We start from the raw sequence: 10794 nt of genomic DNA on the forward strand, positions 1-10794 counted from the left end.
TTACAAGTTATTATTATCTCCAAAATGTTCCGTTGCTGTTAGCAATATGAAGCACTCCGTCTTCAGGCCACAAGTGGCCCTTCGGGACCATCCGACCACCGTGTCATCCTCAGCTGAGGATGCTGATAGGAGGGGCGTGTGGTCAGCACACCGCTCTCCCGGTCGTTACGATGGTGTTCTTTGACCGGAGCCGCTACTATTCGGTCGAGTGGCTCCTCAGTTGGCATCACGAGGCTGAGTGCACCCCGAAAAATTGCAACAGCACATGGCGGCCCGGATGGTCACTCATCCAAGTGCCGACCACGCCCGACAGCGCTTTACTTCGGTGCTCTGACGGGAACCGGTGTATCCACTGCGGCAACGCCGTTGCCTGTTAGCAATATACAATACTGTAAAATATATTTATATCTTTCCGCATTTAGCGTTTTCTTCAGCGCGATAAAGCGACCACACGTAACCACGAAAGATGCCCACATACAGCAACACCACCTTTTACGTACTTCACTGTTGGCATTACGCCGGCCGGAGTGGCGGAGCGGTCCTAGGCGCTACAGTCTGGAACCACGCGACCGCTACGGTCGCAGGTTCGAATCCTGCCTCGGGCTGGATGTGTGTGATGTCCTTCGGTTAGTTAGGTTTAAGTAGTTCTAAGTACTCGGGGACTGATGACCACAGCAGTTAAGTCCCATAGTGCTCAGAGCCATTTGAACCATTTTTTTGTTGGCATTACATATGATGGCAGGTGGCGTTCTCCAGGTATTCGCCAAACGCAAACCCTTCCATCAGTCTGCGATGGGTTACAGCGTAATTCATCACTCCAAACCACTCGTTTCCAACCATCCACTGTCCAGTGGCGTTTATCCTCTGCACCACATCAAGCGTCGCTTAGCACTGGCTACGCAAACGTGTGGCTTTCGAGGAGCTGTTCTTTTTAACTCCCTAAGAACTGAGAGTGTGGTAGTTGGGCTGCTGGTAGCACACTGGAACTCACGAGTGATTCCCTCCGCAATTTCATGCGATTTTTTACAGCCACACTAAGCTCGATGTCCGCCAATACTCGAGGTCTGCCTGGTCTTGTCCCTTCGCGTCTCCAGTTACGCCACAAACGATCTTCTTGGGAAACCTTTGTAAGGGTTGAAATGTCGCTGATGAATTTGTTAGGCAACATTCTATGACTGTCCACATTCAAAGTCAGGGAGCCACTCTGCTGTTACTGTTTCACTACTGACAATAGTCCTCACCTCTTTTTTGCTGGCGGGTCTTTCTCTCGTAGCAACTAGTGGTTAATTCCACTTTACGCAGAGGTGTCCATATGCTTTTGGTTTACACACATGTTGATGCACGTACTCACCAAGCTCCTACGGTGGAAGAACTTCGCTCTGGCGGTCTCAGTGTCTGGTTCTTACGGAACACCTGTGTCATTCATTGAGATGGCGAATCACAGCCCATCGGGCTCCACCAGATTCTTTCATGTCTCCGAAAAAGTGCAGTGTGTTTCACGTCCAACCCTAGCGCTGTGTTCTGATTTAGGTAGATACAGTACCTGGGAAAGAGGGTGCAATCGCCGCTGATCCTGCAGCCAGTTACCCAGCCTCTGACAGGCTAGCTCTGACGAGTTAGGGCCGGCGTGTAAGAAGCCACTGGACTATTCACCACTGACATATCGCTTCACAGCACTGTCCACAAATAGAAGCAGAAACATTCATTGTAACGGTGTTGTATCGGCTGAGTGATTCAGAAATTGATAGTCGAAGTCTGATCTGCAACTGGCTGTTGCATCTGTGCATGATGGAGAGGTTGACTTTTTTCTGATGAGGCACTGCTGTATTTCAAGGGGTTCTGGAACCCTCACAACAGCCAGTGTTCGGGTTCTGAATATCCTTATCAACTATGTCAAGAGCTATTGCATGACGTGATAACAGGAGAGTGGTGTACAGTCAATACAACTCGAATTGCTGGAGCGACCTTTTTCCACCAAAGCATAACTTCCCACAGATGTGCGGACAGTACACTGCAAATTTTTTTTAGAAATCTTACCCTGAACGAAGGACTTATGGCTGTTTCATGCAGCACTTACCTAGATAGTTACTATCATTAAAAACAACTCGTAGTATTGACACAGAAAAATTGGCTCTGTCTCTGAAGACGACCACTGCAAAGACTATAGAAACGTCGGTCTTAATAATGGATTTAGTTCCAAAACTACACGTCCTAATACCCAAAATGATTTCATTTCAAACTGATATTGGCTATCGCACCCTTCACGCTTATGTCAGTCTTGCTTCCTTGCCACATGATACAATAGACTCTCACGTCCATAGTTCAGCAATCTGTATTACGTACTGTGCCATTAGAATTCTACCAACCTCACAACATCTGTTTTCCAATTCCTGTAGATCTGCAGAACCACTCAATAGAAACACTGAGTGTGATTGGAACTGCTTAATCCTTTCACTACCATGAAGAGTAGGCTGAAGTTCAAGACATTAGTCAGGAAGAATCAATACGCAAAGAAGTGGGATACGGAAGTACTAAGGAATGACGAGATACGTTTGAAGTTCTCTAACGCTATAGATACAGCAATAGGGAATAGCGCAGTAGGCAGTACAGTTGAAGAGGAATGGACATCTCTAAAAAGGGCCACCACAGAAGTTGGGAAGGAAAACATAGGTACAAAGAAGGTAGCTGCGAAGAAACCACGGGTAACAGAAGAAATACTTCAGTTGATTGATGAAAGGAGGAGGTACAAACATGTTCCGCGAAAATCAGGAATACAGAAATACAAGTCGCTGAGGAATGAAATAAATAGGAAGTGCAGGGAAGCTAAGACGAAATGGCTGCAGGAAAAATGTGAAGACATCGAAAAAGATATGATTGTCGGAAGGACAGACTCAGCATACAGGAAAGTCAAAACAACCTTTGGTGACATTAAAAGCAACGGTAGTAACATTAAGAGCGCAACGGGAATTCCACTGTTAAATGCAGAGGAGAGAGCAGATAGTTGGAAAGAATACATTGAAAGCCTCTATGAGGGTGAAGATTTGTCTGATATGATAGAAGAAGAAACAGGAGTAGATTTAGAAGAGATAGGGGATCCAGTGTTAGAGTCGGAATTTAAAAGAGCTTTGGAGGACTTACGGTCAAATAAGGCAGAAGGGATAGATAACATTCCATCACAATTTCTAAAATCATACGGGGAAGTGGCAACAAAACGAATATTCAGGTTGGTGTGTAGAATATATGAGTCTGGCGACATACCATCTGACTTTCGGAAAAGCATCATCCACACAATTCCGAAGACGGCAAGAGCTGACAAGTGCGAGAATTATCGCACAATCAGCTTAACTGTTCAAGCATCGAAGCTGCTTACAATAATAATATACAGAAGAATGGAAAAGAAAATTGAGAATGCGCTAGGTGACGATCAGTTTGGCTTTAGGAAAAGTAAAGGGACGAGAGAGGCAATTCTGACGTTACGGCTAATAATGGAAGCATGGCTAAAGAAAAATCAAGACACTTTCATAGGATTTGTCGACTTGGAAAAAGCGTTCGGCAATATAAAATGGTGCAAGCTGTTCGAGATTCTGAAAAAAGTAGGGGTAAGCTATAGGGAGAGACGGGTCATATACAATACGTACAACAACCAAGAGGGAATAATAAGAGCGGACGATCAAGAACGAAGTGCTCGTATTAAGAAGGGTGTAAGACAAGGCTGTAGCCTTTCGCCCCTACTCTTCAATCTGTACATCGAGGAAGCAATGATGGAAATAAAAGAAAGGTTCAGGAGTGGAATTAAAATACAAGGTGAAAGGATATCAATGATACGATTCGCTGATGACATTGCTATCCTGAGTGGAAGTGAAGAAGAATTAAATGATCTGCTGAACGGAATGAACAGTCTAATGAGTACACAGTATGGGTTGAGAGTAAATCGGAGAAAGACGAAGGTAATGAGAAGTAGTAGAAATGAGAACAGCGAGAAACTTAACATCAGGATTGATGGTCACGAAATCAATGAAGATAAGGAATTCTGCTATCTAGGTAGTAAAATAACCAATGACGGACGGAGCAAGGAGGACATCAAAAGCAGACTCGCTATGGCAAAAAAGGCATTTCTGGCCAAGAAAAGTCTACTAATATCAAATACCGGCCTTAATTTGAGGAAGAAATTTCTGAGGGTTTACGTCTGGAGAACAGCATTGTATGGTAGTGAAACATGGACTGTGGGATAACCGGAACAGAAGAGAATCGAAGCATTTGAGATATGGTGCTATAGACGAATGTTGAAAATTAGGTGGACTGATAAGGTAAGGAATGAGGAGGTTCTACGCAGAATCGTAGAGGAAAGGAATATGTGGAAAGCACTGATAAGGAGAAGGGACAGGATGATAGGACATCTTCTAAGACATGAAGGAATGACTTCCATGGTACTAGAGGGAGCTGTAGAGGGCAAAAACTGTAGAGAAAGACAGAGATTGGAATACGTCAAGCAAGTAATTGAGGACGTAGGTTGCAAGTGCTACTCTGAGATGAAGAGGTTAGCACAGGAAAGGAATTCGTGGCGGGCCGCATCAGACGAGTCAGTAGACTGATGACCAAAAAAAAAAAAAAAAAAAAAAGAAATAACCATGAGGACGTTGCACCCAATGAGAGGTGTCGGAGAACCAGTGGGAACTGACTGCATGTCAGAGCTATGTATTGATGCCCCAACGATAAAGAGAAGCCTGCTAATGCTATCCAGAATTCTTGCAGTTACAGGCTACACCTATATAGATTGTGCTGTCTTCAAGTTTCATTCTTAAGCCTCCGATCGGTAGATGTCCCCCCTTACAAAAATGGCATTGTTTGTTATTCTTATTCTACTTGCAGAGCATATGGTTATATTAGAAAAACTGATGCGATTTTCGAGAGAAAGAGAGCTACTGTACACTGAAGTACTGCATACAAATCTATGTTGACTGCAGGGGACGATCTATCGTCTGAAGGTGAAACAGACGAAGATACACAGCATGTGCTAAGAGAAAAAAGTAAACTGGAACAAAGACCATATGAAGCATGTGTCATACTGATTTGTGCTTTGAGCATTGTGTTTTTAGTGTCGAATGTGAGCGGCGGTGTGCCTGAAATCTTTATGTCAGTCATCTACAAGAAAACCACATGAATTCAATGAACAGTGTCGCGTTTCTGACCTCCTTCTCAGAAGCGTCAACAGAGGGGGCGAAATTTGAGTAACAGGTGGGAGGGGGGGAGGGGGGAGAGGGGGGGGTTGTGACCGACCTTACTTACCGTCGAGTATGATACGTCCACCGGAGCTTTGGGCAGAATTGTAGTGAAATTTGGCACCAATGTGACATCATTAATACACATTCTACCCCACTTGAACTTCCGTGCTTTTTCGCGTGTGTCCATACCTTGTGTCGCTGAGCCCGAGGCTGACGTCGCAATGCGCCACGCTTCTGCACCATTACACATGAATACGACACTGCACTGCCTGGACTATTCCGAATTACGGTGAAATGTTCTTTCGAACGTACATGTGTGTCCGGAAGGAACATCGCATCGTAATTCGGAATAACACAGGTAGGCGATATCGTATTTATCCGCCGACATCGCGCAAGCGACTTTCAAGTAAAACGTCTCCCCTGTACTGGAATATACGTAATGGATGTACGAGTACAGACTGTAGACGCATGGTTGACGACATACGGAAGTTTGGCCGTGAGTCGTCCACGGACACACAACTGGCAGAGAGAACGCTCGCGATAGGTGCGAAATCCGGGTTCGAATCTCAGTACGGCACTAATTTTCACTATCATCATTCAATTCTACAGTTGATGGTTGTCCATATTCGCAATTGCGTAAACATTTAATGTATTACAGAAGAAGGTTGTAGGCAACTTCGAGCGAAATTTCAAACTAATGCGTCGCGTGGGAAACCTGGCGGCATTTCGAAAAAGTGATACTTTTTTGCGTATATTTTTCTCAGTAATTTTGTACGTAGAGTTTGAGGACAAGATTACTATACAACCCTATGAAAGTGAGATTGGCATTATACAACTAAAATACAGATGATTCCGTTAAATAACCGTCCGAATTACAAATTTACGACTGTACAGGACGGCAAAATGAACAGCACACCAACAACGGGACTGCAGACGGTGATAAAAGATTATACGCAGAAGTTCAGGTTTGCAGAAGCCATGTAACGCGTCTCCAAATGACCAGAACAAATATAATTAGCTGCCGTGTGTTTCGTGTGTATTGCGAACGTGACGTGATGTGAGACCAAGCACATCCTGTGCTAACTTCGTCACGTGCAGTTGTCCATCGAGCGGCGTCATCGCCATGAAAAATCTAAGGGATTGAGCTTGGAAGGAGGATATTTCTGGTGCTAATGAAAACTGAAATGGTGGAAAGTTCTGTGTGACAGAAGGGTGTCACACAAAACTAGTAGACAATACTTATTCTGCCTCGCAAAAAACTATATTTTTAATTGTGCTGTTAATGTTGCGACTTCAGGTAACTTTCATTTCCTCTGTTTGTAAGGAATCTATCCGTGTATTAATAAAAAGTAGAAGCGTACAACCATGAGTACGCATGATAGTTGCTTCATCTTGAAGATACTACACAGATGAAGCCTCAACAGGTATGAAACGTTCGGCTCAACGTAAAACAGCAACACACGGCATTGCTTCTTTTCGAGGAGGTACCGTCGAAATAGTTTAAAACAATTCTTAGTAACAAGTTAATATATGCCCTTAAAATCCCAAGAACTGGCAAGCAATATTTACATTTACGGAAAGTAGACCAATATACTTTCTCGTGAAGTCGTTGCTCATTCATGCTCCCTGATGTTAGACGGTTGCCGTATCGATAAAGGCTAAAAGCTCTTAACATAATCCTGAATTATATTTAGTAATGGGGAGGATTGGCTGAAGTTTAAGAAGATGGTCAGTCTCCGGCAACATGAGATAAATCTCTCTTTTGTCTTTATGTTCAATAATTAAACAGGAATATTTCCTTCTAAAATGCGACATAATCTAGTCCAGTCATTGCACCTGTCGAATCTCCTCTACTATGACGTTCTTCAACAGGACACAAATGCTCAGAATAGATGCGACCTCATAAGCGGAAAGATTTTGACACGTTCTATATCACTTTTCATCGGTTTCTTATCCTCTGTGACCCTCCAGTATATTGGCTATATCCATGCGTAATTCTAATAGTTTATCGCTCTCCATTTCAGCTGTACTTCCCAATAACGTGCGCCTTGTTTCTTTTCTTCTAACGTTGCTTTTTTTCTTTCTTCATCTCTGCTGATAACCTTCCTTGTTATTTCTAGCTCTTCCATGTGCCAATTAACTTTTCCAGATGTTATTCTTCGGACATTCCTGTCTAGATATTCAGTTTATACTGGGTCGGGGCTGGCGTTCCAGCGGTTAAGCCCGTGTCTGGAAACCAGGAGATCACGAGATCGAACCCTGACGGACCATAGGCTTTTACTGTAGCCTTCACCGCTCAACGATGTGAGAAATCGCCAGGAACGATACGTGGTTCGGATTCCACGTTTTCCCGACTGCATAACTGGGGTAGACTGGGGAAACGCTAGCCGCCGAAGTGGCACTCAACTGAAAAATTTACACTTGACCATTGAGCCACACAAAACTATCACTAACTAATGGTCAGCAATGAATTTTTATGTTTTTGTTGACTTAAACAAGCTAAAGTCCCTTTAAAATTCGGACACGCAGCCGCGTAAATACTACTTCTTCAACCCATATTTCGGCCGCGTGTCATCCTGCCGCGCTCAGAGTGAGTCTCAAGGCAAGCGGTCTAAACATCTATTGAAGAAGTATTTATGTGGCTGCATGCCCGAAATGTAATGGATTATTCACTGCGCGCACGAGAAGTTGAAAATGCACATCAAGCTAAACCCTCTTACGCTGTTTTCCGCAGCTATTTTAAATTTCAAAATCTGCCAGATGCTGACGTGAATGGTCGGCACAAGTTGCAGGATAATAATGGTTTTAGCAAGCTACGGTGGTATGCATAAAAATGAAGATATCCCTTGCAGCAACAATTTAAGCTCTTAGAAACTATTCAAAGCGATGACCGCTATTCTCAGTATACACGCTCAGTTTCGGTGGATAATTTATTCACAAAGCTGGATCCTGGATTGAGACCCACTTGGCCTCACTGCTTATACGAGTACACAAGGTTTAAGACAGGAGAGTAACTTTTCTTCCACCAATACTGTTCACAGTATACTGTAGGTTTACGCCGTACCGTGTGACATGAGGGCGAGGTGCTTTAATTGGAATCCCTAATTAAATATCTTAATTTCGCACTGTACATCCAACATAAGTAAGTCATCGTCCGTCAAAACAATGATAATTATCTGGCAACATTAGACAAAGATCTCCATGAACTCAATTTACTATACACGTTCTTGATTAAATTCGCAATAAACAAATGCAATGAACGTGAGCGAGCAGAGTAATACCTTGACTGTTTGGATGGGAGATCTGTAACCATAACTGCCAAAGGTTAGGGCGTAGAGATAGATAACAGCAGAGATGGATATGCTTGTGCATCTACCGATGGAGCTGAAAGCATGCTGAATCTCTAACTGCAAACAAATGTTAAGAAGGAAGACCGAAATTACTTAATATGATTACAAATGATTTAGCTTTCCCTACAGTTACAACGCAGACAGCATCTCTCATAGACAAATGCCTGGCGAAAATGTTTTACGACCAGGAAATGGAGTGAGAACTTATCCCTTTTAGCTGGAACACACCTTTGTATGTAAGACGTCGAAAGCTGGCTCTTTCACCAGAAAATCAGGGGAAAGAAAAGGTAAACATCTCAGTGATGGACAGGAGACGCGCGGTTCTGGGCCTCTGAAATTGTGAGAGTCCACTAACGCTCTGCATTTTCAAAAAAAATAATGTTAATTTGATGTGAAACCTGCTGCTATTGGCTAATGTAAACAAACTTCTAAGAAAGACACACTGGGCTGTGTTGAGACAGAGCGTCTGAATAGAGAGAGAGAGAGAGAGAGAGAGAGAGAGAGAGAGAGAGAGGGAGGGAGGGAGAGACAGAGAGTGATGCGAGATTTCGGTAGAGTATGGTAGGACACAGGTTATTGATTAATCAGTCAGGGGAAAGAGACAAGTTTTTGTAACAAGCAGTTTGACTGGTTCGTGCTCGGAAGATTTAGAGCTGAGCCAATCAAATACTGTGGCAGGCACCAACAGCTGTAATGTTAGATTTCCTCTTTATTCACATTCGATTGGAAATCAGATGGGAAACTAGGGTTCTGAAATGTTTGACGCTGAGAGCTACTGCAGAGCTTCTTGACCTGATGCATTGGGGGCTTGGAAATATTTCGGGCTAATTTGGACTTAACTACTAAGGAGAATTGTTAGTTCTACCAATGATCGATACTACCATTACCTGCAATACTGCCATGTCACAGCTGGGAGATGAGGCGTAGGGAAATTAGTCACTTTTTTGTAATCCGATTGTTTCGAGCCTCACTCTGGAGACTTGCATTTTGTAATTAAAGAACAGTTTGCTTTCAACTCCTGCTGGTGTGATACTTTTCCTTTTTGTAGTATGGGTTACTTCCATTGACGGTCAGCGCCAGGGCGGCTTCCTATAAATCACAGACCGGCCTCTCCTCTCACAAAGAGGTGGGTGCCGATTCTGTGAGTAGGAGTGGGGGCTGATTCACTGGAGCCGGCCGGAATGGCCGTGCGGTTCTAGGCGCTACAGTCTGGTGCCGAGCGACCGCTACGGTCGTAGGTTCGAATCCTGCCTCGGGCATAGATGTATGAAATGTCCTTAGGTTAGTTAGGTGGAAGCCTAAACTCTTGTATTCATTAACTTTGCATGCATTTCCACTGTTTAGGAGCCGCCATAAACGGAGGAGGTCGGTTTCATATTCCAGACAGACACTCGCATATCTATAATACCGTAGGTCAAGTTGACGATTGACGTACTAAACTGTGCATCATATGACAACGTAACAACAAGAAAATTTAATTTAATTCAACAGGAACTCTTTCACTCACTAACAGAAAAAAATGCTGCACCTCTTCTTCAGCCCAGCATAAACATCCGCATGTCACACATAATAATCCGTCGCAGCCCAGGCAACAACGTCAGTCCCCGATATTCACCGGCAGTGCTTCGTACATTCCGTTTCCTAAGCCCTCTACACACTCACCCATTATCGAGCGACCGACCGACAGACCGACCAATTTCGTTACAGCCTACATATGTCCTGACCGATTTTAGTCAGCGATTACGGCGCAGCATTGGCAAAAAACGAACTTTTGTCGCGTGCTTGGCATAACGGCGCTACACACGGCTCAGTTTGTCGGATGAAGTGGTGGTGGTGGTGGTGGTCGGGTGATGGGAATGGGGGGGGGGGGGGTCGGTTGTCGGGTGGTCATACCAGATCGACCGGTTGGTTGGTCGAAGATCGTACACACATCTAAATTGTCGGTCGGTCGGTTGTTTGGTTGGTGCGCGTTTGTTGTTTATGAGCCACCCAAAACGAAGAATGTCGGTTTGATATTCCAGACACCCACAGAACTCAAATTCCGTAGGAGAAGTTGACGCTTTACCCAAGTGGGTTGGACGTAATCCGTATAACTTTCGTCTGCACAGCGAGACCCGCTCCTCCCGTCCCGAGTAGAGGCGCCCGTTGGCATCGCAGCAGCGGCTGCGTGTTCGCTTCTCTGTAGCCGTCTGACATGGCCTCGGCAGTCCTCAGTCAAACTA

At 44.3% G+C, this 10794-nt stretch overlaps 1 pseudogene; it reads right to left on the bottom strand.

The window, feature by feature from the left end:
- Positions 1-253: 253 nt before the first annotated feature.
- LOC124778461 lies at positions 254-371 on the bottom strand (annotated as a pseudogene).
- Between the last annotated feature and the right edge of the window lie 10423 nt (positions 372-10794).

The sequence above is a fragment of the Schistocerca piceifrons genome, chromosome 2 (assembly GCF_021461385.2).
Source record: "Schistocerca piceifrons isolate TAMUIC-IGC-003096 chromosome 2, iqSchPice1.1, whole genome shotgun sequence".
Taxonomy (NCBI): domain Eukaryota; kingdom Metazoa; phylum Arthropoda; class Insecta; order Orthoptera; family Acrididae; genus Schistocerca; species Schistocerca piceifrons.